The sequence below is a fragment of the Vespa mandarinia genome, chromosome 21 (assembly GCF_050613455.1).
Source record: "Vespa mandarinia isolate Hongniang chromosome 21, ASM5061345v1, whole genome shotgun sequence".
Lineage (NCBI taxonomy): Eukaryota > Metazoa > Arthropoda > Insecta > Hymenoptera > Vespidae > Vespa > Vespa mandarinia.
In genome coordinates, this window is record NC_140830.1 from 2,232,501 (window position 1) to 2,240,000 (window position 7,500).

Genomic DNA, 7,500 nt, shown 5'->3' on the forward strand with positions numbered 1-7,500 from the left:
CTTTCTTATTCTTTGTTTTTCCTTTTTTTCGTTTTTGTTTTTTTTTTGTTTTTGCTTTTTTGTTTTTTTTTTGTTTTTAATTTTTTCTTATTCCTTTTTATTTTATTTCCTTTTTCATTTATTTTTTTTCTCTTTAAAAAGTAGAACAGTGAGAGGAGCAGAGAGAGAGAGAGAGAGAAAGATAGAACTTCAATATCGCGTTTAAGAGAGAGAGAGAGAGAGAGAGAGAGAGAGAGAGAGAGAAAGAGAGAAAGAAAAAGAGAAAGAAAAAGAAAGAGAGAGAGAGACAGAGAAAGAGAAAGAGAGATAGCGTGCGTTTTAATTAGTTACTTATAATCAATACCAGTAGATACGTTCAATTTTAATGTCGAATTTTAATGGAATAAACGATGCGATGTGGTTTCAATCGATTCAGTTGGATTGAATTAACAATTAGTTAGTGATCGAAGACTTCTAGGAATTATGTTGAGGCCGAGAATAGACGGGGTAGTCGGGTGGATGAAGAAATCGTGAGTACTTGAAAAAATTCGATATAACCTTTTTTTCTTTTTTTCTTCTTTTTTCTTTTTTTTTTTTTTTCTATGAAATAATAGAATAAAATTTCTCGGATAGTTTTTTTGTTTTTTTGTTTTTTTTTTTTTTTTCCAAATATTTTATAAAGTACGTAGAATTGATGGAGAAAGATGGAGGAAGGAAGGAAAGGATCAATGTTCGCTTGTTTATTATGACGCGTACATCTACCGTTCCTCGAGTAAATCCGATTCACGTTGGCGGTCACGTTGGTAGTCACGTTGATAGCCATTGAGATTGAATCTAATGATCGTTTTTCTTTTATCTTTATTTTTCATTTCTTTTTTTTTTTTCTTTTTGTTTTTTGTTTCCTTTCCTCTTCTTTTTTTTTTTTTTTCCTTCGTTGAACAAAATTTAATATCAAGTGATATAAGAGATCGAACAGAGAAATTCTATTCTCACTTCTTTTATCATCGTCATCATCATCATCATCATCATCATCGTCATTATTATTACTTTTTATTTATTTATTTATTTATTATATACTTTTTGTGCTCTTGTCTTTTTGTCTTTTCTTTTTCTCTTTTTTTTTTTTTGTTTTCTTTTTACTTTTCCTTCGTTGTTTATTTCTTTTTTATTTTATTTATTTTCCTTTTTTTTCTTTTTTTCTTTTTTTCTTTTTTTTCCACGTCTACGTTAGAACAACAACAGCCACGTCACTCTCCTATACGATAACAATGAGTCGGCATTTGTTAAGGATCTAAAAGTAATTTCGCGTCGAGGAAAAATGATGGTGGTACCTTTCGAAGTCCCGTGCGGCGGCACCTTAAAGGCAGACACATGGAAAATTGAAAACGTCTACGCGGATCAGATAGGAGAAATCGACGGTATTACTGTAACGCGATCGACGTTCTACCAAATTAGCTTATTTCACTGAATTCCCGATAGGAAAAGCTTTTATTTCACTATGACATACGCACATCATATATGTATACCTATACGCAATATATATATATATATATATATATATATATGTAAAACATAAGATGTAAATATAAGTTATGTAACTCCGTTAGAAAGGAGATTATATTTGTATTTCGATCAAATCTGATTAGCCCTGCAATTTTATTTCAATTGCAATTTGTTCTTATCTAGCACGTGGTTATTCAAATGTCTTTAATAAAAACCAACAGAGAGAGAGAGAGAGAGAGAGAGAGAGTGAGAGAGTGAGAGAGTGAGAGAGAGAGAGAAAAAATAATATATGTATATATATGTATATATTACATATAAGATGTTATTTACATAAATAATCATAGGATGTTTGTGTTTAGATTAAATCTATTTGGCCTTTCAATTTCATTCACAATTTGTTATTATATATCACGTGGAAATTATATCAAACGTTCAGAATAAAAATCAAAAGAGAGAGAGAGAGAGAGAGAGAGAGAGAAATTTAGTTTCAATTTAAAAACTCATTTGGCATGTAGAAACAAAACAGATTATTTCGCAATTCGATCGCTAAACTATCGTATCATTTGAAGTAGATCATTGACCTGAATCTGACCGGTCATTAAAGATTTATGATTATACGTACACATAGTTGTTTCCGTGTATAGTAAAGAAAATCTATACTAATTTGATAAAAGAATAAACATTACTATTTATTTTTAACTCATGTGATATAATACATTTATAAAATTTCGATTCGAACGAATGAAATTTTCTTCTCTTTCTATATTTTTATTTGTATTTTTCTTTCCTCTATGTTTTTTTTTCTTTTTCAATTTCTCTTTTCTTTCCCTTTGTTTTTTTTTTTTTTACAAGAAAAAACAAAATTGAAACATATTCGTGGACGAAAAGTAATTGTAAAAAAAAAAAAAAAGAAGAAAAAAAACAAAAAAAGAAGAAAAAAATATAAAAGATAAAGAAAAGATAAACGAGAGAAAAGTATCTCGAAGTTATAAGCTAGAAATAAATAAATAAAAAAATAATCCTCTGCGATCGAATGAAATCGATAAAGTATATAGTTCTATTAGCGAGACTAATAAATAATCGTTTGATAAAAAGAGAGAAAAAGAAAATGGAGGGAGGGGAAAAAAGGGGCAAAAATGGACAAAAAAAACAAAAAAAAAAAAAAAAAGAAAGAAAACGAAGGAAAAAGAAGGGATAGGGTTGCGTTGTTGGGTAGGGATGTTTTTTTTTCTTTTTATTTTATTTTATTTTTATTATTCAACATATTCATGAAGGTTCAATTTAATATAACATTGTCCTAATCGACGATCATTGTTCTCCCAAAAACATGTAAATGCAAAACTATTTTTGATATTCTATATATGTCATCTCTCTCTCTCTCTCTCTCTCTCTATCTCTATTTTCCTACTCTTTCTCCTCAGACAACTCTCCTTTGATTATTTAATTATTATTCAGTTTCCTGAGATAAAGTCAATTAGTCGAGTTAGATGGTAACAGTTTTGGACGTATTTGATGAGCCCAGGCAAAGTTCGAGAGCGATTTCGAAGGTCCGCCGTTGTCCTGTCTAGAAGGGCTCCAGTATTTACCACAACTTCCGTGCTAACTAGACTACGTTCATTTTAATAGCTTAACGCTGGCTTTTGCAAAAGCTTCAACCGGAATATCTGTCAGACATGCTTAACGCTTTTCAAATGATCAAAACTGTGTATTAGGTTTATTATCATTGTTCCTTCTAAAAAGAATTGTTCTAACAAGAAAGTATTTTTTTTCTTCTCTCTCTCTCTCTCTCTCTCTCTCTCTTTCTTTTGTAATTTTTTCCATGCTTCTCCCTCCTCTCTTTGTCTCTGCCTCTCTTTAAATACTTTTTAATAAATCCGATTATTTTCGAGGTTCAAAAATGTTAGCAGGGTATCGATATATATATATATATATATATATATATTTTATTATATATACATATATATATATATATTTAATATATATTATATTATAAGTAACTTAACTAGGAGAAAACTGATAAGCTATTAAATTAGATTCATCCTCGGTAGAAGTTAATTATAATGATTGACATTGCTTCTAATTAGAATAGTAATTATAACTTTGACAAAGTACAACGCACAGTCTAAAGGAAGAAGTAGATAAGAATATCTCATAGTTTGCCCGCGCGCGTACAAGATAGACAGATAGATAGAAAACGAGAGAGAGAGAGAGAGAGAAATACCAGTCACATTCAAAATTAATTATCTTTCGGAAAATGTTATAAAGATCGATAATCGATGTTAAGCAACGAAAATTAAAGATTTAAATTAATAATAATAATGAATAATGTTAATGACATTAACGTCAAAGATAATCTTTGATTTTTGATATAATCGAATTTCTATATATTAAAGAATGAAATTTGTCGTAACGTTATTAAATGATATTTAATTTTCTGAATGGCTTTCAAAATTTATATTTGCTTTATTATTATTAGATTGATTCTAATTGAAATAAAATAAAATAGATAAGAGAAAAGAGAAAAAGAATAAATAATGAAATATGATTGTAGATTAATAGAAGAATGTAGAAAGAAAAAAAAAAAAGGATTAGTTAAAGGAAGGAGGGAAAAAGTAAAAAGGAAGAAAAAGAAAAAGAAAAAGAAGAAGAAGAAGAAGAAGAATTGTCCGATCGAAAAGTTGCGGTTGTTATCGAGAAATAAAGAAAAGAAAAAGGGGAAAAACAATTAATAACCGTCGATCACATTCTCTCGATTACGAGCAATTTCACGAAGCAACACCGGCAGGTGCTTTCCCGTCGTTTACACATTCTCGCGCCTTTATTTACGAGCGAGATCCACGTGAAAAAGCCACTTTCAGCAATCGGATTTTTCATGCGGACGAGAAATCCTGAACGATCAAAAAAAAAAAAAAAAAAAAAAAAAGAAAAAAAAAACAGAAAAAAAAGAAAAAGTGAAAGAGAGAAAAATAGAAAAAGAGAGTAAGCGCTAGGGAAAGGGAGAGAGAGAGAGAGAGAAAAAAAAATAATAATAATAAGAAGAAGAAGAAGAAGAAGAAGAGATAAAAGATATTTATCCCGGGATATCTCATCATCCACGAGTAAAAGAAAAAGAAAAAAAAAAGAAAAAAAAAGAACCGAAAGAAGGATATAAAAAAAAATTGCACGACTTTTATAAAAATCCTGTCGATCGAAATTTTTCTCTTTCTCCTATCTTTTTTTTTTCTATTTTTCTTTATATTTCAATTAAGGGAGAGCAAAAGAAAAATTGAGAATAATATATATATATATATATAAATTAAGGAATCATCGTATTATTAGAAAAATAAATGACACATCATGAGAGAAAAGAAATGATATAAATAGAAAAAAAGAAAGAAAGATAAAGATAAAGAGAGAGAGAGAGAGAGAGAGAGAGAGAGAGTGAGAGAGAAAACGAGCGTGCTCAACACGTGTTTCCCTTATCGCGTTCATTCCGAACCGCGGAGTTCAACTCTCAAGGCCCCTTCTCTTTCTACCCTTCTCTTCCTCTCTACGTACTTGCCACCCCAATCCCCAACGCCTCAATCTCACCCTTTCATCTCCCTCTTTTACCCAATGTCGAGGACACGGGATTTAGATCGAGGCCCTCTATCGTTACTTTCCACGAGCTTTCATTTTTAATAGAAGAGAGTGAGATCATCACGAGATACTATTCCCCATATAAAAGAGTTTGTCCCTTAAGAGTGGACGAACGGAACGAATGAACGAATGAACGAACGAACGAACGAACGAACGAACGAATGAACGTTCTGATTTATTTTGCTTCTCAATAATTCTCTTTTATTTTCTACGTCGGTCGGTTGCTTGCTCGCTCGCTCGCGGCAGGCCTCCACTGGCTGCCTTTTGATCTATTGCTTTTTCTCTCTCTCTCTCTCTCTCTCTCTCTCTCTTCCTCTTTCTCTATCTATCTATCTCTTTCTCTTTCTCTCACTACGTCGACAACGATTCATTTTTATTTACGATCCGACACTAGAACTAGAAATTCTTTTCACCTTTTTCTATCTTCCTTTCTCACTTTCTCTCTCTCTCTCTCTCTCTCTCTCTCTCTCTCTCTCTATCTCTATTTCTGTCTTTTATAAAAATTTCTCTTTCTACGATTCTTCATCGAGAAAAAAACTTAAAGGAATATGAAAGTAGAGTGGCAAAAGTTATTTCGCGATAAAATATTTCATTAGGTGTATATTTAGGGTTGAATATTTTGACGAATTTCGTTTTCTTTATTCTTTTTTCTTTTTCTTTTTTTGTTCTTCATTTTCTTTTCCCCCTTTCTCTCTTCATCTTACTTCTCTTTTCTTTTTTTTTTTTTTTTTCGTAAATTTTTCCTTCTCACCAAAATTACTCCACACGTATTTGAATGATATATACCGGTCCGAGTTTAATCGACAAAAAGGAACAATTTTTATTAATTATATATTTTTCATTGGCGCACGTAATAACGTTAATACTACGCGATTATATTATTGCTATTGAATATATATGTACATACATATATATTCAATTTATATCATTCAAATGTCCTTTGATATTTTAACTTCAATCATAAAATTAGATCTTCTATGTGTTCTACATATTCAATTATTAATATGCTCAAAAGATATTGTCTAATTATAGTAACATAAGTTAATATAAGTTTCATATTATTATTAAATATATATATATATATATATATATATATATATATATAAATTGAGTTAGAGAAGGAATTAACTTAACTTATCTTGGTTATTCTACTTGTTAACATTCATTAATGTCACGCTGTAATTCTTTTTATCCGAATACAAAAGATAACGGGTGTTTTCTCTCTCTCTCTCTCTCTCTCTCTCTCTCTCTCTTTTTCATTTTTTATTTTTCTTTTTTTTTCTCTTCTCTCCTTCTTCCAACAACGATCTTGGCCTTCGGTAAGCTTTCGAGGACGACCTCAAAACGATGAGACTGATCCTCGTAAGCTCCCCGAGAATAAAAGTTCTCGTAATCGTCGGACGTTGTTACCGAAAGGTTTTTAACTGCGAGACATAACGAGCGTTTCATGCAAATCCCAGTCATTTTCAGAAAGACGTTTCTCTCTCTAAAATTATAAAGATCGTAGGTAAAACCGTTGTGTTATTCTATTCTTTTTATTCTTTCGTCGTTTCTTTTCTTCCTTTTTCTTTTTTGTTTTTTTTTTTTTTTGTTTTTCTTTTTTTTGTTTTTTTCTTTTTTTTTTGTTTTTTTTTTGTTTCCGTTTCCACTTCTGTTTCCTTTTCTATCTTTCTTTCCTCATCGTTTCTTTCTTATTTCTTTCTTTTTCTTTTTTTCTTTTTTTCTTTTTACTTTTTCTTTTTCTTCTTCTAACGGACTCTATCATACCACAGGTAGTACCTCTTTATACAAATTTTTTTTTCTCTTTTTTTTTTTTTTTATTATTCATTCGTTCGTTCATTCATTTATATAAACCATTGAAATGCGATGCAATAGAATGGGTACGAGTGAAAAAATACGAAAGAATATTTCACTACGAGCGAGAAAATTATTAATTATATTATTCGTATTAATTTTTATATTAATATTGAACGTGCACGAGGTATTTCGTTGTTGTTGGGGACTTCATTAAAATCAAAAAAAAAAAAAAAAAAAGAAAATGTTTCATTAGGAGGTTTCTTAAAGGAACACTTGAAAGTACTTTCATCTTGTGAAATAATTATAGTAGGTGTATATATATATATATATATATATATATATATTTCCAGAAAGAAGTATTTAAATTGAAACATTATTAAAATTCGAAACATTTTATTTATGCATTTTCTTCAAAAAAAAAAAAAAAAGAAAAAAAAAAGAAACTTGAAGGTACTTTCGTCGTGCGAAATAATTATCATAATGAAATTATATAAACTATGTATGAAATATTCTATATTGGCATTTTCTTCAAGGAAAACTTAACATTCCATTTCTCTATTTTTTTTTTTTTCTTTTTTTTTGTTCGTGAAATAATTTAATCAC

General features: G+C 29.6%; 1 protein-coding gene across 2 annotated transcripts in view; it reads left to right on the forward strand.

Annotated features, from left to right (window-relative positions):
• The window catches only part of LOC146872313 (uncharacterized), a 52,779-nt gene that overhangs the window by 1,131 nt on the left and 44,148 nt on the right, over nucleotides 1–7,500 (forward strand). The window lies entirely within an intron of this gene.